The 26879-nt window shown below is 46.3% G+C and overlaps 1 protein-coding gene across 36 annotated transcripts in view; it reads right to left on the bottom strand.

Annotated features, from left to right (window-relative positions):
- MAP4K4 (mitogen-activated protein kinase kinase kinase kinase 4) overlaps positions 1 to 26879 on the bottom strand; it is a 173099-nt gene that overhangs the window by 62838 nt on the left and 83382 nt on the right. The gene's annotated exons all lie outside the window — the stretch shown is intronic.

Here is a 26879-nt window from a genome sequence, read left to right on the forward strand (position 1 = left end):
GCGTCACCCTGGGTCGGGGCCGGGGCCAAGCTCAGGGGCCCTGTGGTCCTGGACGGACAGCGCCCCCAAGAGACTCGGGCCAGTCCAGGAGCCCGGAAACAAACACTGCTCAGTGGCGGCAGGTTGTCCCTAGACCGGGCTCATCCCCCCGCCTCTCGCTTTACTAAAGTAAGATGAGCAGAGGAAGAAATGAAGAGTCTGTATGAGAAGATTAGAGGGAGAATGAAGGGGACAGATGGCGACAAAGGCCCAGGAAATAAAAATAAGTTGCTCTTGTGAATGTTGAGGTCTCCGCCTTCTCCCACACCAACCCCTCCCCCCCGCCCTGGGGAAAACCGCATCACCGGGGGCGTCCTGTCCCCTGCTGCACACACGGACACGGGGAGAGGGTAACGCCAGACCACCTGCAAAGAGTCATCCGAAGAAAGGTTTACAGGTAGCACGAGAATGAGAGGAAAGCAGAATTAAAGCGAGAAAAAAGAATGTGCAGGAATAGAGAAAATCTGCCTTGGTTAGAAAAGAGGTGTTTGAGGGAAGATAAAGAAGATCTTTGAGAAAAGCCTCATAACCAGATCTCTAGAATTCCCTTTATTTCATGTATTTTCAACGGGAAATGATGAGTGCTTCCCTGAAACCTCCTGACTTTTCTACACTGACACACTCCTTCCACTTCAGCTGATATCCTTCCCTCTCCAGGGACGACTCAGGGATTCGGAGCCGCGTAGGTGCGTGTGTATGCACACGTGCGCATGCGCGCGCGCGCACACACACACACACACACACACACACACACACACACACACACACACACAAAACCTACTGTTGCAGCCTAGCACCTCCAAGAACCTTTCATAAGGCCTCACAGACCTAAAGCAAGTTTGGTTTGCAAACACTGCTCTTAGGGCAACATCATTAATTAGATATTAACAGTGAGACCAAATGAAAAAAGAAAACGTCTTCTTAAAAACAACTTTCAGTTGATCATTACTGCTTAATAAACCCAATACACACCAAAACATGTAATCATCCGACACCAGTGATTCTCATGGCGGTGGCTTCCAGCTCGGTCCAGAGACATAAGTATGAGAATATTACAGCGTACAGATGACAGGCATGGTTGTCATGTGACTTTGGCAGATGATGACATAAATATGGAGCAGAGCCACATGCCCAAGTACAGTCTAGACACTCGTCTGTGTAATAATTCTCATTCAAAACCCATATATATGTAAATCACACCAAATGCCTATGAATTTCAATGGCCATGGTTAAAGCAGCAATGAACAATGAGAGGCTGAACAACTAGGATAATTAACTAGCTTAATTCTAAACAAAACCAGTGCTTAGCCTGGCTAGTACCACACAATCACACACCTCTATCTGGGACCTTTATAGTATAGAAACTTTATACTATAAATCATAAAGGGGCGACAGCTTTTGTTCATACTGGGCACAAGGAAGCACGCCCCAAGCAGAACTAGGAAGCCCCATCCATCCACAGCTTTATCTTACGCTCACGTTTGCACCCATGCTGTGGAAGGACCACCACCTGCCGGCACAGGGCCCTGCTCTCTCTGGATCGCAGCTCACGACCCGCTGCCCACAGTCTCTGGGTTCCTGGGCAGCCAGGACACCCCAACGAGGCCTGTCGAGATGGACACGTTCCTAACAAAAATGAGCGCGCGTCTGGACATAGCCTCGCTCCTGCTGGAAGGGAGGTGGTGTTACTCCAGGATTAGAAAGTCAACTAAAGGTTTGATTTTTTTCCTCTTATCCAAAACCAGTAAACCTATAAGGATGTGGGGTACAAAGACTACACAAAAACAAAAGGAACAATGCTGAACTAGAATAGGGAAAAATCAATACACTACTGATTTTAATTTTCTGTGCTAAGAGCACAGCCACTCACTTCATGCGGTAATGTGTGCCTTTCTGGACGGAGGGCGGGACTTTATTGCTCCAGCCCTAAGCCTTCCTACCGGCCTCCACCCGCCCCCCACGCTGGCTACGTCACCCCAGGGTCTTTAGTCCCTGTGATGCTCTGCCAGTAGGTTTCACTTCTGGACAGAAAGCAAACGTTACCTACAGTTCTCCCACAAGAAGCTTCCTGAGCAATAATTAAGGGTCTTGACATAGTTTTTCTTTTAGTGACAAAAACCAGTGTCTTCCAGGATCTAACTCGTTCACGGCTCTGTATAAGAACAACCAAGACCCTCCATCGGCAGCTGATGTTTTTGGAGCCCGCGGAGTTAAAATCCTCACACATCTTACATATCTAAAGATCCCCATCGGCTTATATGCGGTACTGCTCACCGGTGTGAAAAGCACTTCATATGCACACGGGTAGTACTGCTGGAGGATCATCACGGCACAACACATCTCCCTGAACCTAAGATGCTGCTAGACAGACACCCGATCACTTTTCGTAACGAAACTATGATTCACCATCAACCATTAAGACAAAGGCTGTAACATCTTTGAAACTGGGCTGCAAGTTACAAACAATGAAATATGACACAAGAACAGCTTAAACACAGTTTGGCAACAGCTTTTCTAATATGACTGAAACATCCAAATATTTTCTGAAAATACAGTAATCAGATCAATGTCACTTGCCAGAATATTTCCGGGGTCTTAAGTAGTCAAATCCTGGAAGCAGATGAAACTGAACTACACATACTGAGAGGAAAACATACTGTCCTCTCAAATCATCATTTTAGGATAAGGATTATATATACTTTGAAACATTCCTTCTCTGGCTTCTCTGATTTTCAAATAGATGGCTACTGCACAGTTTATAAAATAAAAAGGCACTCAGCACCACTAACTGTTATTCACTGTCTAATTATGAGTGCCCACCTTGGAGGAAAAGCATTAGAAATGCAGAATCTACCAACAGTTTGGAGCCAACTACAGCTGGAATCCTAATCACGACTAATGCTTACAATATAGTGTCTTATACAGTGTCTTTAGGGTAATAACAAACCAACTTCTGAGTTCGAATCTCCCTTCAGTCATTAGGTGAAAACAAGTTTGGGGTTCTCATTCCAGTATTTAAATACATACACACCACCACCAAAAACAAACACCTCGTTTTGCCAGAAAAGACACAGTGGAAAAGAGACTTAGAACAGACTATCTGCATTTTTAAAACGATGACAAATCCCACGTTTGCAAAGAAAGTGGATGTAGCAGAGCTCCATGAGGAAGTGATATATCCAAGTATCCCGGCCGAGTCCAAACGCCTCTGCCCTTCGTTCTCCTCTTTAGGAGGCCACAGTCACGTACAGATGGAAAAAAAAAAAAAAATTAAGGGTCACTTGAGAGAGGAGAGAGGACATTTGGGGAGGAGAGCAGGCCCCCTCTGGGTCTCCTCCAGGGATGAGGCAGCTGCCAGCCCCCTGGTGATCTAAGGCAGCTGATGCCAATTAGCATTCTGGACTCTCCCCAGTGGAAAAGGTCTTTGTCTCAGGCTGGGCTAAGACTAGGGAGGAGTTTTCCTTTGCCTTCCTTGGCTGCTGGGGAGGGGGTGGGGGGTGCAGGGAGGGCACATCTGAATCGTGGTCATCTTCAAAAGCAGCTGTGGGTTTGGGAGTCATAGGAAAAGCCCTGTCCGCTCCACAGTCTGAGCACAGAGCAGTGCATAGGACGAGTGGGGTTTCTTAATGACTCCTTAAAATGTTGTTTAAACTCTCTTGTTACCAAAATTCTGTCTCCTTCCACTGACGGCAGGCGGACCTCCAATGAGCCGACTGGGAGGACCCAGGAGGTCGGGGGGATGTTCTCCCCAGCAGCCTCTCCTTACAGAATTAAGCCTACTCATTAACAGCTGAACAAAAAAGGAAGGGCAATTCATTATTCACTCTATCTTTACTAGATGGAGAGAATACTAACAAAATGAAATACGCAAGCATCTCTGGCAGATTTCACCACCAAAATGTATATACTTAGAATGAAAATAGCCATTAAATATCCATTTTTTAAAAAAGTTTACAAGTTTGTTTTAGTTAACTACTACCAAACCCTTCTTTATGAGACTGTGAACTGGCAGAGAAATGAGGGCAGATCACATTTGACCTGGCAAATCCCAGTGACATCTGAGAGTGTTATTCAGTATCACACCAAGCTGAATTAACCAAAATTGATTTTTATGACTCAGACATATGAAACGTTCTGCAACTTAAATTCACTGATAATTCAACCAGACACAGGTGAACACGACTCTGCAGGGAAGCTTCTAGAGCAAAATGAAGGTCCAGGATCTGGTTGAGGGAAGGAATGGAACGTTCTTTAAAATTAATCCGTGTCCATCTCAGAAGATCCATCAGCTCCAGAACAAAGACCCCAACAGAAAAATGACAAAATTAACATAGCTGCAATGGAAATCAGGCACTCGTGACATCTTACTCAAGAAAGAATACTGCCTTGAACACACTTCAGACAAAAAGACATGCTCCCTAGTTTTGCTACTGAGCCAATGGACTTCTGAGGTCCCAGAGTCTAAGTCTAACGGCCCTGAAGCCCTTAACCTGCTCTTTCTGTCGACAGACACCACCGCGTAGAACCCTACTTGACTCAGCAAAGTCTTCTGTGAAACCTGCTATATTTCAGTGAGGCTGTGTCACTCGACTGGGCTCTAAGAGCAGCGTGGTAAAGAAGAGAACTACAGAGCAGCAGCGCCCACCGGGATGGGCACGGCGGGGTGGGTGGCGGGGTGGTAACTTCAGACTGCGACGAGACGGTGCAGGACGCAAGTACAAGCCATTGTCCTCAACATCGCTCACTCAGGAAAAGCCTGGGGAGGCTGGTGCTGGCCAGGAGGCCAAGACACACCTCTGGGGTGACCCCTTACCAACAAGCACGGCATGGCGAATGAACACGGTGAGCTAACTCACACCATAAAGTCAGGTAAGACACACCTCTGGGATGACCCCTTACCAACAAGCACGGCATGGCGAATGAACACGGTGAGCTAACTCACACCATAAAGTCAAGTAAGACCCATCGCTATTTTCTCCAGGAACTAAACGAAACTATTAGAACTTTCCAAAGTGTCAAGCCCCAATTTACAGGACACCAATTCCCCAGGGTACCAGTGGCTTCGATAGTCTAACTTGAAATAAGTCACATCAATACTTGATTTTAGAACCCATCCATTTTCCTCCTCCACTGGGGACCCTGAAGTATGGCCCCTGAAGTAGGAGCTGAAACCTAGGTCCCGACAGAGATGGAAAGCAGATCTCCCGGGTAAGGCCCAGAGCGCCAAAATCAAATCCTCCAACAAAACACTTGATTGTCACCCCAAAATATGCTTCTTTGACATAGGATTATTTTAAGCTAAAGGTACTTGAAAAACAGCAGGGACAAAAGAGGTGCTCTGACCTCCCCTTTTCTTCCTGAAAGCAAGCGATAAAACTCCCACATGAAAGGCATCCTTCCTATACCAACTGGAAAAAACATTCTTATCACCAGAGCCAGGGGGTTGAGGCCAAAAGAATTCTGTACAAGCAAGCCTCTTATCTTCTGTTAGCTGTCCCATATGGTTTAGTTACTGGTCCACAGTGGCGTCTCTTTGTTCAACCCAGTACACAGACAGAGTCTTCTTTGAGTCTTCATTTTCCTTGTGAAGGCTCCCATGTATATATGAGATAGACAAGTTAGCAAACCTGTTTGTTTTTCTCTTGTTAATCTTTTATTACATGATCAAGAGCCTAGAAGGGTAGAAGGAAAGGTTTTTCTTCCTCCCCTACATAACCAAACTGGTAATTATATTATGAGACCAGAAAGAGATCAGTAATCCAAAATGCTCAGAAGATGACAAAATGATGTATTCTTAACGTCAACATTTCGCCATTCGCAACACCAGTGTACAAGTATATTTAGGTAACTCCACACGTTTCAATGTGTACACAGAAAGAAAAAAGAAGAACTGTTCCCAAACATTATCTCTGGATTACAGATATTTTCTTCTTTAACTTGTCTAATTTTCAACAATACTATTTTCCTTCGTGGGGGAAAGTTAAGAGTTTCAAGTAAAGGCGTTAACTCCATAAGCATCCAAATGAGTTTCTTCCTGGCCGTTCGCATGTCCAGCCCCCCACCCCCGCCTCCCTGGACAGGGGCCCCTCACGCCCCCCTTGCTGTTCTCGAGTCACCGCCAAGCTCCCCGCTCCGGCTGCTCATTCCAGGGCTCAGCTGTGCGGGGAGAGTGATGGGAGTTTGCAGAACGGGAACCTTGCTGGTTAACCTGCCTTCCGCTGGGTCAGCGTCACCCAGAGCTCGGACCTCCACGGTCACGTCTTCCTGTTGGCTCCAATGGTACCAATCCAGGCCCATGACTTCCTGAGATCAGAAATTTCCAAGCTCAAGTTGTTTCCGGAGCAAAGGAGAGGTACCTGGAGCCCGGGATCAGCCATCGTGCCAGCTTCACCTTCCTGACCTGCCCGAGGGCCCTGGACAGAGTCTTGCCTCTGTGCCCACGCCCTTCCCTAAGCCAGGGGCGAACTCCATCAAGAGCACCGCGCACACGTTAAAACCTGAAAGCCAGGCCCTCGCAAGCGGTGGCAAGAAGGGGCACGGCTCTGGAGGAGATATGAGTGTGGAAAACATCACACGTCTGTGCGTTTCTGACTGGCCCCATCGTGCACTCACACGCACAGAGCCCCTGCTTATACAACTGACACGGCAAGTCAGTCAAAGGCTGGCTCTGAAAATAGTCTACAAGTGAAAAGGACAAAGGACAAACTTCTGTTCCAGACCAAGAAGGAGCGTCAAGGGCCAGATATACTCCCACTTGAACAACTACGATAGATAAAACGTATGAAAGAATTTTAGGACCCTGGACACCAGGGATTGAAGGACAGTGACCTCTGAGAGACGGGAACCTGAGGAAAGACCTACAACTGCCGAGCCTGCTGCCCTGGGAGATTCCAGGCTGCAGCAAAGCGAGAGGAAACCCCCCCGAAGCCCAGAGGATGCAGAGCTGAGGGGCAGCTGGAGCGTGCAGGACAGAGGTCAGGGAGGAGGGATGCAGGGACAGGGCAGGAGATCTGAGCAGAGCACCCAGCACGCCCTCCTGAGGTCAGGGGAGGACCCCAGAGGATCGGGGGACGGTACCCAGTGCTCACAAGGACGGGGAACAGCGCCTGCGGCCACTGTCCAGACTGGAAAATCTCACCATTCACAGGAATTTGGGCACAGCATTCAGGAGGCTCCTGCCTCAACAGTGGCGTAAAACTAGCTCTAGACTAAATGCCGATCTGACCCCAAGGAACGGACCTTCAAAGGCTCAGACGGAGTCCAAGTAACTAACTGCATCCCAGGGGAAAGCTCAAGAATATTATAAGAATATAAAATGTCCAGTACCCAATAAGGTAAAAATCACATGGCTGGCATCCAATTAAAAATTACCAGGTGTGCAAAGAAGTGGGAACAAATGCCCATGGTGGGGGGTGGGGGGGTGGGGGGGGTGGTGGTGGTGGAAGGGGGTCAACTGAAATGAACCCAGGTAATGGAATCAGCAGACAAAAACACCACACCGCCTACAACGTACACCCTTGCAGGTAATAACCACTAAGCCTTTTGGGGCATCTGCCTGTCAAGGAATCTGAGATTCAATTTGTTTTATACGGCTCATTAAATTAGAACCCAGTGTGTTCAGAACGCAACAACTTGGATTTACAGATGTTTTGATTCCTCTACCAGGGTGGAAGGCTGAAGACCCTCACCTCCCAACAACATAGAGACCATCTGGTCCCACTTTCCCACCACTAAAGGAATATCATCATAATTTTTAAAAATTTAAGTCACACATAGGAAATCAACTGAACAAAATTAATGTGCAAAATATGCTTTTGATAAGATCATTAAAATAACTTCTGTTTGATCTCAATTGCTATAAGCAAGCTATTTAGTTTATGCCTGAATCAAAAGTATAGAAATTGCCAAAATTAAGCAAGTAATAGACCATACTCTCTGCCGGGGTAGTGACGTGTTCTCTGCCAGGGTGGGGATGGGTAGTGATTGGTGGTGGACGGTGTCCAATGGCCAGTATTTACAAAGCTCAGTGATTTTCTAATTCTGACCTCGAGGATCTTAGTGGCCAAGCAAAGATTTTGGGGTATGTTTCATGCTTTTACCTTGACCTTTCCCTCACCCTTCCTGTCTCCCTCACCTCCCACCCTCACGAGCTACCCTAATTCCTGCTTATATGATCTGTTATCATGATATACCACAGCAGGTGAGTGAAAGAGGAAAAAGAAGCAAGGACAGTCTAGAGAAAAGTAATCAGATCTTCCTTCGGTCAGCTATCTTGCAAGTGTCATGGTGTTAAGCCAAAATAGGAAGTAAGTACCTCCAACCTGGCTCCTGGCGCTTCCTGGATAACAGAAATCTGCAATCGTGTGCCAATCGTAGCAACAAGGAAATAAGCCTTAGTGTAAAGGTGTGTTTTGTTGCTTTCAAATAATTCTCTTCACTGTGGGTAATCTGCATATCTGGAAAGGGATCCCCTCTTTGCTCTGAAACGGCGGTTTCCACTCAAATACCACGGAGCGGGCTGACACAACTTTACAGCCTGGAGAAGTGTCTGGGGGATCTTCATGGAAACCACGTGTAAAGAGCCATTCCCTCGGCTCTGAGGACTCAAAGATGCTTCCACAGAAGTGACTCAAGAAGACAAGGACTGAGTTCCACAAGTCTTTGGGGAGAACAGAAAATAGAAGCGAGATACTCTAACTCCTGACAGACACCCCCTTTCCAAAAGCTTTTAGGTAACAAAATTCAGGTAAGTGCATCACTGGCAACGTTACACGGCACCCGCGCTCATCCAGGGGGACTTGCACGGATGTGGAGCCGCCCCAGTGCTTCTCAAAACTCCCAACTTGGACCTCCCTGGTGGCGCAGTGGTTAAGAATCTGCCTGCCAATGCGGGGGACACGGGTTCGAGCCCTGGTCCGGGAAGACCTCACATGGCGCAGAGCAACTAAGCCCGTGCACCACAACTACTGAGCCTGCGCTCTAGAGCCCATGAGCCACAACTACTGAGCCTGCGTGCCACAACTACTGAAGCCCGCGCACCTAGAGCCCGTGCTCCACAACAAGAGAAGCCACTGCAATGAGAAGCCCGTGCACCGCAACGAAGAGTAGCCCCCGCTCACCGCAACTAGAGAAAGCCCGCGTGCAGCAACGAAGACCCAACGCAGCCAAAAATAAATAAACATATATATATATATTTTTTTAAAGTTTACTTGGCTGTCCCCCACCCCTTTAAAAACAAAAAACAAAAACCCTCCTTGCTTGTGAGTGATGGCGCCTCATGACCGCGGGTGGAGAAAAGCTACAGGATAGCCTCAGTGATTAAACCTCGCCTCCTTATTTTCCAATTCCAACTAGGAAAATAATCTAAAATGCCTCTCCCCTTCTACCTTCCCCTACTTTTTAGAAACATGCCAAATCACGTGAAGAGAGAAAATGGGAGGAATACAGAACCCTAACCCTGAATCCCAGACGTGCAGCTGACCAGCCGACGGAGGGGTCTGACCCTGTAGGATCCACCGCCTCCCCTAGACTATAGACGGCTGACTGACCTCGAGTCTTAATAAAACCCAAAGGGAAGTTCTGCTGTGAACCAGACCAATCCATTCAGGTACAGCCCACGGTACGGCTGGTCCTTCCTGGGAAAAGTCTTGATGGATGCTTTATACTCCGTCAGAAATTTATAAAATGTGTTCCCGAGCCTCCCGGCTGGAGGAACCCCTCCCTCCCCCCAGCACAGCCGCCTCCCCCCAGCTCTGCACCAGTCACACCAGCTGCACGGCTCAAGCTCCAGAAGAACCCAGAAAGGCAACAAAAACTTCCAGTAGCATAAAAACCATGCATCTGGGGACAGACAGATTGTCGTCTGTCTCAGCACTCAGCCCCACAAAAATCCGCTTAAGATCTACCTCCTCTGTGAGGACGTAAGCTCCAGGAAGGCGGGGACTCCGCCCTGTTCACCCCGTGCCCCCGACAGGCCCCGTCCGACTGAACGTGTGCCCTGTGCACAGCTGGATGCTGCCGAGACAGGTGATCTTTAAAGTAAGAAGTAAAAATTTAAAAAGAGTAAATCTCCGAGCCTCAGTTTCCCTGCACGCAAGAGGAGGAAACTCTACTCCATTCTTGGCTGGGGAGCCACACCCCAGGGTGGAGGAATAGAAAAGTCAGGTAACATGCAAAGACCCCCATGGTGCCCGGCACACAGCAGGTACTCAAACGTGATGTTCGGAAAACGAACTACAATTACCTTTTGCTTTATGAACTGATGTAATACAACTCCGAGCACGAAGCGTGCCTGCAGCAGCCTGTCAAGGGCAACCCCGGTGAACTCAGACCAGTGAACTTGGCGTCACCTGCCCTCGGGCAGCAGGTATGTGGACACTTGCCAGGCTTGTCGACTCACTGCTGTGACGGCTGAGAGGCCAAGCAAGGGTGCCGGCCCCCAACGCGACCAACAGCCAGATCCTGAAACGGTCACCCCACTCTAAGCTGACTGCAGGGTCTGCTCAGGTCTCCTGCTAAAGAACAGTTAGCGACGTGCGTCCTTAACTACATGTCACCTGCTCATACAAGGACGCACCGATAAACTACAGGTGCTCCTCCTGGGAAAATGTGGAGAGATGCCAAAAATCCAGATACCACAAAGACGGGAGGAGAGAGAGGACCAATTATCTTCATTATGTGATTCAATTAGAAAGAAGATGACTCAGTGCTGAGATTGGTATTAATCAACTGTATTCTGAAGCTTTTAAAGGAGTGTCACAGCTACCAGGGGGACAAACTCACCCTGCTACAGCTTCATTCCCAGTATTTTCATTCTGAGACATGTTGTGATCACAATAAATGGTACTGCTGATGGTGAGTACTATTTGTATTTTATCAGAAAATAATTTTTCTTTTGACTGTGACTTTAAAAGATATACAGGGTTACTGTTTTGAACGTGAATTTTATCGCATACAGGAATAAAAAGTGTTTTCCAGAAAACATCTTTAATTTTAAGAGTGAAAGGCAATAATACAGGATTAAGGCTATCCATTATAAAGAGGCAAACAAAAAGTTTCCACAAATTTTGAAGATGCAACTTCAATATCGTATCTTAACCTCACTTCTTTTACCTCAGATAGTCCCGCATCCCCCCAACCAGCAGTTATTTAAAGCAAAGGGAAGGTGTAGATTCCTTTTTTTTTACATCACCGGAAAGATAAGCCATCAGCAAACTTTTTGTTATTAATCACTTTATACAGAACTTCAGGGCAGGGTACTACATGCACAGTTCACAAAACTCTAATAAGTCATGCTGGTCTAAAAATAGCTCCGCGAGATCACGTTACCTAATCCACTTTTCCTCCTTTTACACACGCGCACGCGCACACACACACGCACACACTGCGGAGAGTAAGCTGCAGGCTGGAACTGCTGGAGAGGGACCGGAAAAGCCGGCCTGGGACATCACAGACGCAACGGTCACCCAGACGCTCCCTAAACAGCACCCAGCACGCCCCCCACCGACCCCGGGACCACCAAGCGCCGCCCCATGTGCCGCGTGTCTGTGAAGCAACACGCGCAGTGAGAGTCCGTGTGGCCCTCGGGTCAGGCTGGCCACCTCGGAGTGGGTGTTTTAAAACTGGAACTCTCAGAGAGGCCAAGAGTCAGCCAACAGAGACCCCGTGCTGCCCTCAAGGCGATGGGGCTGGACTAGGGAAAGGAAGGGAAGGGAAGGAAACCAGGGCCGTGACCACCAACACAACGTACAAAGTCACTACCTCAATGGCGTCTCCACCGAAATGCAAACCAGTCAGTTCCGTCTCCAAATACATTTCTCCAGTGGAAACCCGGAAAGGTCACTCACCAACCCAAACTCCCACGCACGAAGACGGGTGTCATCCTGGTGGAAGCAAGCAGCCCCCGCCACCCACCTCCAACCAGCAGCACAAACCACCAACTGCACCATCTGCCGGGACTCCACACACGAAGGCCGAGGGTTTGCGACGTCACATTTCCTGACAGCCTTTTAGCGAGAACCATGTGCCTGTGAAGGCTCACCCACGGAACACGTGCGCTCAGTCAGCTGGCTGAAGGCCGCGTCTGAACAGATGGCAGCCAGGGGCAGGATGCAGAGACGGAGGGACACAGCAGGAAAGGGCATCAGGCTGCCCCCGGGGGAGGGGAGCCCCGCCAAGGTGCAGGCGGGCAGACCTTCCAGAGGGAGTTGAGGGGCTGGAAGAGCCGGCACAGTTGGGACCCAGACCCGAGGAATCACAGAACACAGCACGCAGCAAGGACGCTCACAGGACGCAGGACCACGTCCACATCATCAGAGCCCGGACCGAGTGAGCAGTGAGACTAAACACATCTGTAGGGTAAGTCAGAAGACACCCTCTTCTCCTGCCGGGCTCAGGATAAGCTGGCAACCTCGCGTCTGTGCATGGATGGAATACTGAGCCCTGGGCTAAAACAGGCACACAGAGCGCTGTAGCTTCTGTCTGCAGAACTCATTAGATTGATCGGTTTATCTAACTAAGCACAGATGCAGGAGGGGGGAAGACTGAGTTTAAAATGTAAGGTTCTCTACGGCTTTTAAAGGGAAGAAAAAGAAATGCCTCCAGAGTTAAGAGTCCAGAGTAAATAAAGGGTTAATTTGAAGCTCGCTGTTCACAGCTAAGAGCCCCTCAGTGGTTAATTTTAACTGAAGACAAGGACATCCTTAACTATTTGGGGGGGTGGGGGGAAGTCATAAAATCTTAGAGATATAATAAGTAACAAATTCTAGAGACACATGTGTTTTTAAATAGCATGTTGAACTTTTTCAAATATTATAAAAACCAGTGTCAATTCAGGGAAAAGGCTTCCCCACAAGTGCTTAACTTTAATTATGTATATAAATTATAGTATGTAGTAATTCGTAATATATAATATAAATATAATTAAATTAATATATACACATTAAAGAGACATATAAAGGAAAAAACCCAGTGGTACTATGGAATCTTCCCTAAACATTCCATCTAAAAATGTACACGAGCTGCTACGAAATGTGTCTCAGACACAGCAAACATTCTGAGATTTGAATCAAAGTAAATTCGCTCTGATTGTTTGGCCACAGTCTTCCCTGCTGTTTCAACTACCTGTTTTACCGAAATGACCATTTCTTAAACTTAGAATGAAGAAAATTAGCATGTCTCCATCAGCGCTGCACTAAGTGATTTAGAGGCAAAAACTCAGTAAGACAATGGTACTTTCAATTCACTGAAATCTTCAAGTCTGCACCGAAAACCATCTTGGGCTCTTGAATCACTCGTGCCTTCTCCATCAAGTAAGTACCCTTGGCATTATTCCACTGTACAGCAAATAATTTTCATAGACTTGCAGGAGAAGATAACTACATTCTCAGAGCAGCTGTGCCTGATGTGCCTGCTGGCAAAGCGCACATGGAGACCCCACAGCTGTGCTCGTCCATCAGGCACGAGGTCACAGCCCCATTCAGAGACAGCCTGGCAGCCAGCATCTCCCTCCCACACAAAGGAAGCAACAGATGCTGGAGATGACATGGTAACAAACACTGGGACTGAACCACCTCAGCTATTCAGCGGAGGGAAGATACAAGTCAAGTGTCAACAGAAATACGCAGAATCTATCAAAGAGGTTTCCAACAGTACATACGTTTCAAACAGTCAGGCTTTTTTAAGTCACATGCTGCTTCCTTTCCCTAACTTCACTTTGCCTTATATTCAGATAAGTTAAAAGAATAAAGACAATGGCAAACACCTTGTTATTTAAGGAGCACCTGTCAAGGAAAATATGTTAAGTAACCAGTATGTACAGTGGCAATGAGTGCCCACTTTTCAAGATCTTAGTAAAAACTAAAACTAAAAAGTGCTTCTCATCACATGGTATTATGAAATTACTGGCCTATGCTGAAGTAGTTTACAATCTAAAGGACACACTGCCCAAACACAGCACACGGACAGAAGAAGTAACCACTACATGAATATAACGAGTAAACGCGCACTATTAACAAGCTCACAGGAAGAAGTTTACTGTGAGGTGGCGACTAAAAAAAAGTTATATGAAGTGTATGTTTGAGACTAGACAAGGCTAAGGAATTCACCTTCTAAATTATTTAGGAGAAATCTTCCTAAGATAAACACAAACTTATTTTTAAACTAAATGCAGCCACACAGATAAACACACATGTTCAACTGGAAATTCGGTGAGTGGTCAGCAGCACTAAGAAACAGCTTTAATACCAGAGAAGACTGGAAACACACCAGAAAGTCAACTATACTTACCCCGGTGGGGGAGGGGGCACAGGGTAAGGGAAAACATGTTTCCATCTTCCTATTTTCTAGATGAGTATATTACTTTTAATGTTAGAGAAAAGGCTATTTCACCATTTAAAGAACAATTTTACATGTATATGTATATATACATATCTCCCTCTATATGAAACTAGAAAAATACCTATTAACATGTTAACAGTAAATAAACCAAGGGGACAGAATTATGAAATGCTTTTTTTCATTTTTCTTTTTCTCTGGATTTTCTCCCTAGAATATCTACATTTCATAAATAAAAATAAAAACAAAAACAGTAATCTAGAAGTCATTTAAACTTTTGGTTCCAACTGCTTTATAGAGCCAGAATTTATATACCATAAAACTCACCACCGTTAAGTGTACTAAACGTTTCTCGGGGGACGGAGAGGATGAACAGAACTAACCAGCAACGTCAAAGGCCCGGAAGACCTGAAACACCTAAGCTCCCGTGACCAGAGCAGTTAAGAAAACACTCTCCACCTGTGAGGACCTCGGCTTCACTGAAGCAGCCTCAGCTGCGACCTCTGCTGTATCGGACGCGGGGTAGGGGCACGGGCACGGGCACGGCCACGGCCACGGGCACTGCGGGGGAAGAGGGGGAGGCAGAGTCCTCGTACTTGCACAATGCCAGCAACCCCTCTCCGCGAGCTCCAGGCCACCACCCCACGCACGGCGCGCCCACACCATCCAGCACTCGGGTCCCGTTATCTCCACCCCGACCGGCAAAGAAAGGGGCAATGGGCATCTGCTCCCCATCCTCCCCTAGGGGAAAACACTAACACAGAGGCAAGTAACTAGAACGGGTCGTTACCGGTAAGGCGTGGGGCTTATCTTGAAGAAATAACCACTCACTCTGCTAGACTTCACCATGAAGAAGCATCTTCAATGTTCCACCTTCTGCCCCTTCTGTCTGTGAAGTAAGCGAAAAAGGGCAGGGACCCTAAACCTCCCTGCCACCACACCCCCCAGGTGAACCATGGTATCATCGTGAAGCACTTACACAAGCACAGCAAGACGTGTCGCTGTCCTTCCTCAAACCAGCATAAAGACGTGTCGTGTTAGGTAAAAGAAGGCAGGGGAAACGAGAGGAAAAAAAAACCCGCTGGAACTGGGTGAGCGGTATCATCCACACCTCCCCCATCATTCGGCAGAGTCAGGACCACGTGCCCGGGGACATCATTCCGAGTGTCAGGTCCACGGGCCTGGCACCTTCGACAGTAGTCAGGACCACGTGCCTCATTCAGAATATCAGGTCCACATTTATCACATCATCAAAACAGTCAGGTCCGCAAGCACGGCGTCGTATACGACTGGCGAATCCAATCCGGCTCCTGCTCTCACAAAGGTCCAGAGAGACACTGCTGCTTGACCTTGTGATTCCAAATTTTAACCTCCTCTCTCTCAAGGGTCTTCTTTTCCTTTCCCCTTTTGAACAAAACCATCTCTGTAGTTATTTTCCAAAGAAACTGTTTTCTTCTTTCTAAACTACTTAAGGAGAAACAATGACCACGGGGTCTTCTTTAGTTCTAGCCTCAGGCAAAAACACATCCAGCCTCTCCAGTAAGTGAACAAAAGTAAGAGGAGACTAGATGTTTCCTTGAAATGAAACCACAACAAGGAGGGAGCCAGCTGTTTCCTGGTATAAACACCTTCCCTCTCTCACTCACAGGAGAAGTGGTCACCCAGGGGCCCCGGGAAGGGGACTCGGCCTCAGGACACACCACGTGACCGTGACCGCACAGGCCCTCGACCTAACAGGACTGTTCCTGCTGCCCTGAGGCTACAACCAAATGCCACACCAAAGGCTTTGCTGCGTGCTGTCTTACAACACCCTTGTCACCAGAAAGGAGAGAGAGCGGGCGCTGAGAGGGTCTCCCGTGAAGGTCTGGGAGGGACGGTGGCCGGGGCAGGGGGAGGGGGACTGGACAGGGCAGGGGGGGCGAGAACTCGGGCCGGCCTGGAATCCCATTTGTCAGGGTCCATCTCCCCGTCTGCGTGTCACCCCAAACCTCTACCCCTGAAGCGGGGAGGGGACGACCCCCGCCAAGATCGCAGGGTCAGCAGAAAAATGACCGGCGGCTCAAGGAGGATGAACAGTCAACAGCGGCGTGACAGCGAGCCTCCTCAAGGGCGCTGGGTAAGAAGTCCCTGCTGAAGACCTGTCACAGCAGCGAAACTCAAAGCCAAGGGAGATGGAGTTCAGAGAGAAGTTCCCACAGAACACTATCCCTGATCATCGGAAGTTAGCGACACCGACTTTTCTCTTGACTCTTGCAGTTAAGCAGATAAAATTAAACCAGAAAAGAAATATTTAATCATGCCCAAAACACGAGAAGTTAAGAAGCGACGGTCTGTTTTCCCTACAATGTGCACCTGAGCATCTCTTGTTTATCCGTTCAAGGAGAACTTCCTCCACCAGGCCGATTGCCTTGTTTCTGCAGCAATTCAGTTCAGCACCTGCTACATGCAAGAAGGCTCGAGGCTACTCCGCCAGCTCCACACCCCCCGGAGGAGACTGCTCTCTCGGAAGCTAGTGTGCCGTCGCAGAATACTAAGAGCAGAGAGAATAAACAAACGCTCTCTACGTGCAGCAGTATGAACGGCTCTCGCAAACGTAAGGTTAAGTCAAAGCAGCAGACGCGGCAGTACCTTGTGGTCCCTGCACATCCACCACACACAGCAAACGTAACGGATCGTGTTACACGTGAGGAGGGTGGTTACTCTTGGGGGAGGAGTGGTGACCGGAAGGGGCCACCAGGCGCTCCGTTTCTTGCTGATTCGTGAGTGGGGTGAGTTCAGTTTTCAGAAATGTCCTGGATTTGTCATTTGTGCACTTTTTTGTATGCATGTCCTACTTCACACACACACACACACAGAGGCAAGATGCACATGTGTAAGATTTTCTTACAGACTCAAAAACTATGCTAACTTCTTATGAATTTCAAATATACAGAAGTAGAAAAAAATAGCTTACAAACCCTCTTGTACCTCTAATCCGGAGTCAACAGTTACTGACCCACGGCCCAGCCGTCCCACTGGCCACCACCGGCCACGACGATTTTGAGCCAAACTGGATACCGTTTGAAGGCAGCACTGACGGCATTTCCTAACAGACGGGGGGAGCGGTACGTGGCAGGAAGGGAGCGGTCGCAGGACGCCAGGGCTTCTGTGCCCTGCGCAGAAGGTGGGACTCTCCCCCAACGGAGAAAGGACACGGCTGTGGGTGGAACAGGCTTCGGGGGAGGACGAGGGACTCACAGGAGACCAGACATCCGGTGAGATGCTGCAGAGAGTCCAGGAGAAGAGTCTGGTCCCCAGGCCCGAGGCTGCTACCCCTGCAGAGGCCTGTGTGCAAAGCCGCGCCCTGCGCTGGCACCCGGAGCTTGGATTTGAGAGGGTTCCCACCATCCCCTGGATTGAGAAGGGTGGCTCCCTGTGCCTGGGTTGTTTGAACAGACTGTACGGTTTATGCTGAACACCTACTTCCCTGCAGGGAGTCTGAAATTTCAGGTACATGCCAGGCAGAGGGTGCTTACGTGCCCAGCTCCAGATAAAACCCCAGGCACTGCGTCTCTGAGGGGCTTCCCTGGTGGAAAGCACTGCACACGTGTTAGGACAGCTCACTGCTGGAGGAATTATGTACCTGACTCTACTGCGACAGGACTCCTGGAAGTCTGTGCATGGATTCCCTTGGACCTCATCCCACGCGCCTCTTCCCTTCGCTGACTTTGCTTTGTGTCCTTCCTTGGTTGTAGATCACAGCTGAGGGCGCAGTTACAGACGGAGCCCTGTGAGTCCTTCTAGGGAATCATTAAGCCTGAAGATGGTCTTGAAGACCTCCAATGCACAACTTTTTTAGTAAGTCTGCTAGGAATGGAAGAAGGGAAGTATCAAGATTTCAAAATAAAATTTTGCATTTATAGCCCCCAAATTAAAAAAAAAAGCTGGCGGGGAGGGAGGATGGGATTGTTAAAGTAAAGTGTCCATATTTTTAAAAACAGCAATTTAGGTTGTACAAAAATTGCTGGGTGTTTTCTTTAAATTCAACAATTTTGCTTTCCTTAGAAAAATGCCTTTGATTCCTGAAGTGCCAGGGAAGCTGCCTCTGCCTGGAGGGGGCGCATCAACGATTACAAAGAGCTCCCTTTCACGGCAAGTTTCATTTTACCAAGAGATTAAGAACAGCTCCTTCTGGAGCAAAGTTAATCTTTCTATGCCACCCTACATCTGAGAAGAGTCTGCATTAAAAAGACTAAGTGTTTAGTAATTGTTTAAATGAATGAGTTAGTGCAACTTCATGAACAGCATTTAAAGACACGAAAACAAAAGCCCGCAAACCGTGGTTGACACATGCCCTTTCCAGTCCCAATGAACACAACTGCATCTGACCAAAACCACGAGTACTTTTTCTTATCTCCAGTAAGAATGGATGGTAATATTTTTCTTTTCCGATTTAATTTTCTTTCTTTTTTGTAAACCACAAAGCAACAGAAAAAATACATACATATGAAAATAAGGACTGTCTCTATTGTTATAAAAGGGAATGTGTATATATGTGTGTGTATATATATATATATATATATATATATATATATATATATATATATATATATATATTTGCCAACACTCAAAACACTTTGGAAATTCTCCTTCAAAATTGCTAGGACATTCTTCAGAAGCAGCAAACAGAAGCTGAGCGCCACCCATGTGACGGGCTCTGTCTAAAGCCTGGAAAGGCTATGAGAATCCTAAAACAGTTAGCTCCCCAGAGCTTATAACCCAGTACAGAATTAACATAAGCATGCAACGATCATGTGGAAACTGCTCTCCAGGTAGCCATTAAAACAGCCCTAGCAGACAGCTCACAGGGCCAAAGTGGTCATGAAGAACCAGACAGTGTGACTACACCAGGGGACAAAGAAGCCACCTGAGGCAGGAGCCTGCAGAGAGGATGGACACAGAGGAGGAGGGCCACCTGGAGAGGTCAGAGAACAGCCGCTCAGGAGGGCAGGTGTGTGTGTTAAAACGCCTTCAGCAAAAGTGATGAGTTATATCGTTTTCATATCTTTAATGAGAAGGGAACAAAGAAACCCTCATTCACCATGGAAAAATTATACGCTAGACACTTTACATCTATTATATAATTTTAATTCTGACAAAAGCCTGTGAAGTAGGAATTATTATTCCATTTTACAGGTAAGGAAGCTGAAGCTTTATTAAATTGAACTCTAGGCCCTAGTCTACCAAAGGTGTTAACACTGTCTTACAGTAAAAGCCAGGACGTGACTATTAAATAAATGCGGCCGACTTTTGATGAGGCTCATAAACTATAAATTCACTTTGAAAAATATTTATAGGCCTCAAACTTATGTTCACAGGAAAAAGGACAAAAGTAAATAAATCATTTTTATTAGTTCAGTGACCATTCTAAAAACAAAAGCCAGAAAGGTACTCACTCTTTCTAACCACTAGTAATTTTAAGAGACTCCTTTATTTTCTTTCCTAGAGGAATGTAGTTCAAGTGGGAAGAGCAGGTTTTACTATTATTTATTTATGATTAATGTGTAACACCTACGGTTATTTTTAATATTTTTTATTACAAAACATGAGAATGCTATAAAACACGGTCATACCTCCAAGAGTTCTCTGTTGCAACATTACTATAATTTTCTTGGACAATGAAACCAATACTGACTGTACAACTATTACATGTTTCTCCAAGTGCCCACCAAAACCAGAACACCCTGTTCAATTCATCAAAGATTTGAGTACCTACAACTTACTGGGCATTGTGACTAGTTACCTGGTGCTAGTTAAACCCCAAGTACAGGACACAGAGCTGTGCTCCCAGAGTGAAGTAGGAGATGTCACAGCGCAATGAAAAGAAGATCGGGGTGCTATTCTGGCAGTGAGCTATGGAACTCTGGCCAGGTCAATCAATCACCTTCATAACATCATGTTGTCATCTGTACATAAAATGAAGGCTTTTCGATGTGGAAAACATACAACGTCTAAAGTATACAGCTCACCTAGTCTTAACCTTCCTCTACTTATTTACTTATGAAATAGACAAGTACAGGAGAATTTTCATATTTTGTAAGTTCCCAGTTACATTCTTAAATTAGAAGAAATCAATCCCAAATAGAAACACATTCTATCCTTGACAAAAACAAAAAATCTAATCCTTTACAGAATCTCACTGTCACATCTTCACCAGCAGAGTTATCTTTAAAACACATCCACAGGTACCTACTTGCTGAGCAGTCTGGCTTAACCCCAAGTTAACTTCATATTACTTTTAGGGAAAGAAGGAGAGTGGAATTCAGAAGGAAGAGAAGTAAGTTTGGGGGAGGTTGGGATTAGCAGATGCAAACTAGTATATACAGGGTGGATAAACAGCAGGGTCCTACCGTAGAGCACAGGGAACTATACTCAATACCCTGTGATAAACCATAATGGAAAAGAATGTGGAAAAGAACGTATATATGTATCACTGAGTCACTGTGCTGTACAGCAGAAATTAACACAACATTGTAAATCAATACTTCAAGAAAATTTAAATGTAAAATAAAAAAAAGAAGAGGAGCAAGCTTTACAGTCAGTCTGTTCCTGTGGCCCGAGTCCCACCTCTGTTCTTCCATCTGTTGTAGATGCAGGGGAGAGGGACATCCGTGAATTCCAGCCGAGCCTGTGCCACGCCCGATGCAACACCTGGCACAAGTCCTTAAAAGCCATCAGTTCACTGCATCCACTCTACACTTTATCACTGAAGATGAATTCTAGTATCTAGTGAACTTTTTAAAGAAGGAAGTACTAGAAATAGTACAAAACACACCCTAGCTCTTTTGTGAAAGGTCCATGCTTATTTGCTCTACACCAGGTGTTCTCAACGGGGTGACATCGCCCTCTAAGGGGATGAAAAGTGGTTCTAAGAGGTGGAGGAAAAAACCTACCACTTTTATGTATAAAGATACACGTACAGTACATGAGCAGATGTGTGCAGACTGTAAATTTTCATTGGGGTGATTAGGAAAAAAAAAAATCTTGTAAGTCTTCTTAGGGAGGTGATTGTGAAAATAAGGGTGTGATTGGTGGGGACACAGTGGGACTACTGGTTCTCAAAATTACTGCCATATTTTTTAATTATAGTAAATCAAAGCTTAATCAATTTCTAATTAACTTTAAGAACTTTTCCTCAAGGACTTGCCTTATACCAGTATTAAAATAATAACAGAGAGGTACAACTTGTGACCTTTATCTATAAAAAGGCTGAGGAAGGAAGACAATGCAAATTAGGAAGCTGAAATCTAATATCAAGATCATTCAAATTAAGTTAGAAGTTACTGAAGGTAAGAAAATGCCAGATAAAATTTAGCATCCCACAAGCCTGTACATCACTTCTCTCTCAGCAGCTAAGAGAGAGAAGGTAGTTCGTTAAGGTAGGTAGGAAACAGAAGATAAGGGAAGAGTATTTGGAAGAGGGGGCACACGGCCTGCTGTTGAAGCTGATAGCTGACACTGATGCACGGACCGCTCCCCTGACGACGGGGTCAGGCCCGTGGCCAGCCTGCCGGAGCCCCGGGAGGCTGGGGCCAGGAGCCAGGAGCAGGCTGTGAGGCCTGCAGCGTCTAACGGGCCTCTGAGGACCCGGAGGAAGGGACAAGAGGTCACAGTGCACGGAGACCTCCCTCCCTTCCTTTTGCTCTCACTCCTGTCTCGACAAGAACGGCACGTTCAGTACACCGTGCTCCCCTCCACCTGAACAGCGGTAAAGCTGTCAGGCCTCACGGGGCCTTGCTCTGTCACCGGGGTGAGCGGGTCTGCTCCTTCCTGCCTGAGCACGAACGCCCCAGGAGCGAGCACCTGTCTCCTCCTCCGTGGACCCAGCTCAGGCGGCGCTCAAAGCCCATGAGAGCCCATCAGACATGCCCTACATGGGGCCGCTTCTTCTGTGGCACCTGCCTCCCCAGCCTGAGCACGGGCAGAGGCCGGGGTTTACACAGCTCTCACTCTCCCATCTCTAGGAGCATGGTGCCAGGGGTAGGGAGGGCACCGCCGAGACCTGCCGACCAGCGTCCTGCACCCCCGTGGGCATCAGGCCCAGCACTTCCCGTCCACTTCCCGTCCTCCAAGGAATATGCCTCAATTTCCAATCACCAACACTTCAGTTGTTAGGACTAAAAGACAGTCTGCGCTGGCTGATCTGATGGGCAATATCCACCCAGCCCTTAGGGTCCAGATCCTATCAGCTCTCTCAATAAGCCTACTGAGAACCTGACATTTAAAACTGTTAATACTTTCAAAGGTTCCGTAAGTTGAGAGTCAGAGATCTGAGTTCTAGTCAATGAAATCCAACTCGCAATGTGCTCCTGAGCACGGAGGGTCAGGGTCTCTACGCTGGAATCCTTCAACCTGCAGGTGTGAGGGGGCGGCTTCTTTCCTTAGGGTCCATTAAAACAAGGGTTTTCAAGCTTGAGGGTGCCTCCGAATCCCCTAGTGGGCTTACTAAAACCCAGAATTTGGGGCCCCAATCCAGCATTTCCGATGCAGGAGTCTGGGATGGAGCCTGAGACACTGCGTTTCTAACAAATTCCCAGGTGCGCCTCCTGGGAGACCACACTTGGAGAATCTGCCACTTTGACCCCATCCTACGCCAGGAAGGCCTAGTGATGGAAGGACCCTGGGGCCAGTTCAGCCCGAAGACCGGACTTGGGGCAGTGACGGGCTGCAGCGAAACATCAGCCCACAGAGCACCATTTCACCTCTTCTGCCGTAAAGCGCTACATACTGTCTGCCTCTGTTCTCTCTGCATCAGCCCAAGAGCATGAGCCCCCCTTTGCCCAAAGCAATTATCAAACACAAATAAGGGCACGGAACCGCATGGCAGTATTTGGGTATAAGGTGGCCCATCACCCAGACGATCAAGCCTCAGCTTTTTAAAGTTATATTTTGAAATATACGCCTTTTCATATAGTTTTGACTTGTGAAACATGTAAATGATTCACACATTCAAAAATTAAATCAGGAGAAAAAGGAAACCCTATAAATGAATCAAAATAGAAACTGAAGCCAGTAGCTGCATATCAAATTGATAAACCATACAGAGAAATCAGTATTTCAAGTAACTTCTGAATATAGCACTCTGTAAATCCGTCACAGATAGAGCCTAAGGACAAAAACAGCTCCAGAGAAATCAAACTTCACTCCATGCCTATTGATAAGTAGTAACATTGTTAGTAACACTGTTATTGTAATTCTGAAATGATTTTATGTTTATCAAAGGATAAAGCAAACAAACATATTATTTTATTAGGAACCAAGATTTTTCAGGCTAGGAGAAAAGAGAAAGAAATGTAAAATACACAAGATTTTTAAAATTAAGGAAAAGTTGATTTTGAAAAATATATTCCCAAGCTCCATCTACTAAAAGGGCCTAGAAGCAGAAAGCCTCATCAGCAACGAGCACGCTTAGCACCCAGATACTGGTTTCTAAATGCATTTCCCACCGACAGGAACTAAGGCTCCTCAGAGGAAGGGATGCAGATTCTGGAAGATGAGCCTCAAATATCTACTTGTGCCAAAAAACAAGGAAATACTCAAAAACTAATGGGGTCATATGAAAGGGCTACAGAAGGCAGTCCTGAAAGAGCTCCCGTGGCCAGATCTGGCATGATTTCATTAAATAATACTAATGGCAGCTACAACTGATGGAAACACATTGAATGAATAAATCTGCCCACGTCTACAGCAGTATCTGGAATAAGAAAGAAGACAAGAAAGGGTGGGAGTGGGTAAGAAAGGAAACGCTTCTTTACAGACTGATGCAAGCTAACAAGCCTAGAAGACAGAATCTGAAAACCACCACCTTGGGCTTCCCTGGTGGCGCAGTGGTTGAGAATCTGCCTGCCAATGCAGGGAACATGGGTTCGAGCCCTGGTCTGGGAAGATCCCACATGCCACGGAGCAACTGGGCCCGTGAGCCACAATTACTGAGCCTGTGCGTCTGGAGCCTGTGCTCCGCAACAAGAGAGGCCGCGATGGTGAGAGGCCCGCGCACCGCGATGAAGAGTGGTCCCCACTTGCCGCAACTAGAGAAAGCCCTCGCACAGAAACGAAGACTCAACACAGTCATAAATAAATAAATAAATAAATAAAAGACCGTGAATTTCTTAAAAAAAAAAAAAACCACCACCTTGCAATCATAACTATTCACACAGCATCACCTGCAGATTACCTCCCAGTGCAGAGTTGAGGGTGCCCCTCGATGATGGGGAACTCTGCAGTCGCCTCCTCCATCAAGAGGTCAAACTGGCTTCACTAACACTGGGACAATCAGGATGGACATGCCCCCCTGAGGTCACGCAATAGCAAGAGCCCAATGCCACCAATGAGGTGTTCTTGCCAAAAAATTCTTATTCTGTGTCTAATCAAGCCCTCGACCTAATTTCCAGTTTACAGGAAATACAGGAGGAGGAACAAGTTAAAGCACAACATGAGGAAACTATCAGACAAATCCAGAATGTGGGGTATTTTACCAAACAATTGGCTGAGCTCTTCCAAAAGTCGATTTCGCTTAAAAAAAAAAAAAAAAAAAAAGAGTAGGGGGGACATGGAGGTGCAGAGGAACTGATCTAGAGCAAAAGTGACAAGAGAGAAGCTAACCGTTGTATATACATATGTACCTCATGTTCTGTACCCAGTTATCTGTCGATGGATATATATACAATGGAGTATTACTCAGCCATAAAAAAGAATGGACTAATGCCATTTGCAGCAATGTGGATGGACACAGAGACTGAGTGAAGTAAGTCAGAGAAAAACAAATATCATATGATATCACACATACATGGAATCTAAAAAAACAGTAAAAATAAACTTATTTACAAAACAGAAACAGACTCACATAGAAAACAAACTCATGGTTACCAAAGAGGATAATGGGGGGGGGGGTGATAAATTAGGTTTGGGGGGTTGACATAAAACACACTACTATATATAAAACAGGTGAACAACAAGGACCTACTGCACAGCACAGGGAACTGCACTCAGTATCTTGGAATAACCTATAATGGAAAAGAACCTGAAAAGGAATATATATATATATACACGTGTGTGTGTGTGTGTGTGTGTGTGTGTGTGTGTATGTATAACTGAATCACTTTGCTGTTCACTTAAAACTAACACAACACTGTAAATTAACTATGCTTCAATTTTTTAAAAAAGATCTTAAAAAAAGAGCGAGAAGATAACCAAATGTAATGCATAAACCTCCACCAGACTATGACCGTGAAAAAATGGTTGGAAAACCTTTCTCGCCACAACTGAGGATATTGAAATTGACAACATTAGGTGACAATCTGAAATCATTCATCCTCTCAGGTGGTATTATGATTATGACTGTATTTTAAGAGAAGTGTGCTCAAGTATTTACAAGTGAAGCATCTTGGTATCACAACAATACGCATGTACCACACACACAAATGAAATGTTCAGTTGTTGAATCTAGCGAAGGGTAGAGAATGTTCATTTTCTGAACAGTTCTGTAATTATGAACATTTTCATAATAAAAAGTTGGGTGGGAATTATTAAAATGAAAACACAAAATTCAATTCTCAGAAACAAATCCTAAAGAGTTTATGGACCTCGAGTTGAGAATTACTGATCTAGATAATTCTTTTTTTTTTTTTTTACCTTCCAGAGTGTTAAATAGAAACAATGTGATACCCCAACTGCAAGAAACAAACTCTCAGCCCCTTATGCATGATGGGAATCATACAAGTTTGACATTGAGACACAAAGATTGAAATGAAGGGGCTATCAAGAATTCAAACAACCAACTCAAGTATCCCTCAAAACGCATCACACCACACACGCACACGCGCATGTCAAACTGGGGAAATCTGAATAAGCTCTGTGGACCGTATCAGTGGCGACTCTCCGTGGCTGCCTTGGTTCTAAGCCATGCAGGCAGACATATTTGCTATAATCTAACACTGGAGTCCTGGTCAAATCCTTAGCTGGCTTTGTTTTGTGCAGGACTTCAGTTGTGACACTGTATTATAGTTATACAAGATGTTGCCCCTGGGGGAAACCGGGTGCAGGGTACAAGAAGCTTCCCTGTACACTTTCCTGCAAATTCTTGTGAATCTATAATTATCTAAAAAACAAAAACAACACATTATAGATCTCACGTCCTGGTCTTCTCCAGTTTGAACACGTCCTTCAACCCTTCCCACCACCAATCAGATAAATGACACGCTTTCTTTAAAAAGAATCCTTCAAAATCCTAAAGAAAATCGATTCTTAAAATAGTTCAAGCCCAAGAAGAAACATAAAGACATTTGTCCGTCTCAAGCAAATAAATGCCTCCTTTCCAGACCCCTCAGTTTCCCAGACAGCCCCTGGCACCTCACCCCAGGGTGGGACGTGAATTCTCGGTCTGCTTTGTTTTCCAGGGTCACATAATGAAGCGCAGCAGGTGACGCGGACTTGGGGCAGCCGGCCTGGAGCGCGTTTATTCAGGGCTG

Source organism: Balaenoptera physalus, assembly GCF_965194825.1.
Source record: "Balaenoptera physalus genome assembly, chromosome: 15".
Taxonomy (NCBI): Eukaryota; Metazoa; Chordata; class Mammalia; order Artiodactyla; family Balaenopteridae; genus Balaenoptera; species Balaenoptera physalus.